The 1,602-nt window shown below is 50.4% G+C and overlaps 1 protein-coding gene across 1 annotated transcript in view; it reads left to right on the top strand.

Moving 5' to 3' along the window:
• Positions 1-420: 420 nt before the first annotated feature.
• Positions 421-1,602, top strand: part of LOC125482471 (menin-like) — a gene marked incomplete at its 3' end in the record, with an annotated part of 3,940 nt that continues 2,758 nt past the window's right edge. The window contains exon 1 of the mRNA XM_048594553.1: positions 421-538. The remainder of the gene's footprint in view (positions 539-1,602) is intronic.

Below are 1,602 nucleotides of genomic sequence, written 5' to 3'. Positions count from 1 at the left end.
CTCATGTGGGCAGGTTCACAGAGCACATTCAGAAATTATCAGAACCTTTTCCACACTCGCACACCTGTGTGTGTGTGTGTGTGTGTGTGTGTGTGTGTGTGTGTATAGGGAACTACATCTCCCGGCGTCCAACACGGCACTCGCATGAGCACTGGCTGCATCCTTGGCCAAGTGCCCACCTCTCAAAGGCGGTCTCCAGCAGGCGAGCCCCACCCCCCACTAAGGGACTACAACTCCCAGCGTCCAACACGGAGAGCGCATGCGCATTGGCTACGGATTTGGTCCCGCCCCCTTCCTCGACACACTTCCCGCACAGCTCCCCAGAATGCCAATTCCGAGCATGCGCAGTCCTCCTTCACCCAAGTCCTGTCCTCCGGAACTACAACTCCCGGCAAACACCCCGGGCTTCGCCGCATGCGCAGTGGCACCGGGCCTGTTCGGTTGCTGAGGCGACCGCGAGGCGGGCCCGAGCGTGTGGAGACGGTGGCGTGAGGGAGGGAGAGCCCGGATTCCCGCGGCCCTGCCACTTCAGGGAACGGTGAGAAAGAGACTGGGAAGAGGGAAACGGTTGTGAAGTGAAAATAGATCCATTTTCCCCTCCTGCCTGAAGTCTGCCAGCTACGCGGTTTCCCGCTTTGTTTAAAATAAACTTCTCCCCGCCCCCAAACCCAATCCGCAACTTTTTAGACTAAGCTGAGTCATTTATAGTTAACGTAGAAGGCGAAGCACTGGCTGTTATCGTTCGCTGTAATTCATCCTGGAAGCAGGGCGCTTTATCCAGGAGCAACGTCGCTGGAGGTCTGCTAAACAGCCACCAGCAACCTGTTGCTTTATTTATTGCATTTCTCATTTCTACTTGTTGAGAGTTCAGGCAGTTTATTCAAGAGTAATGTTGCTGAAGGTCCGCTAAAGAGCCACCAGCAACATAATGCCTTATTTATTTCATTGTGGATTTTTCTTGCTTTTGAGAACCCAGGCAGTTTATCCAGGAGCAACGTCACAGGGGGTCAGCCCGAATGTCACCAGCAATGTGTTGCTATTCGTTGCATTGCTCATTTCTACCCATTGGAAGCTTAGGCACTTTATCCAGGAGCAGTGCTCCTCGTGGTCAGCTGAACAACAGAAATATGCAGTAAAATATGCTTACGTTGATCATTTCCTACCCGTTGAAAGCTCAGGCTCTTTATCCAGGAGCAGTGCTGCTTGGGGTCTGCAGGAAGTGATGTGTTGGGATATATTCCATTGCCAATTCTGCCCTTTGCTTTCGGACAAAGAGCCTGAGCTTTCAATGTTGCTCACGGTCGGCTAAACACCAAAAGTATGCAGCAAAATATTGCATTGATCACTTCCACTTGTTGAGAGCTCAGCCTCTTTATCCAGGAGCAACGTTGCTAAGTGGGGAGGTGGACAGCTAAACATGTTCACTACTCCTTACTAGGGTAGTGCATTAAGAATCAAGCCTTGCTATTCCTGGAGTCATCACTAATGTTAAAATACCTATAAATGTACAACAAATTCCCCAATCTGCCTGCCTTTCAGACTTGGGCTACCGGAATTCTCCAAACAGGGTTCTGAACTTAAGAGTGACTATTAATTACAAAT

This window comes from Rhincodon typus, unplaced genomic scaffold (assembly GCF_021869965.1).
Source record: "Rhincodon typus isolate 14 unplaced genomic scaffold, sRhiTyp1.1 hic_rhity00010818, whole genome shotgun sequence".
Lineage (NCBI taxonomy): Eukaryota > Metazoa > Chordata > Chondrichthyes > Orectolobiformes > Rhincodontidae > Rhincodon > Rhincodon typus.
This window is presented reverse-complemented; position numbering and strand designations above follow the sequence as displayed.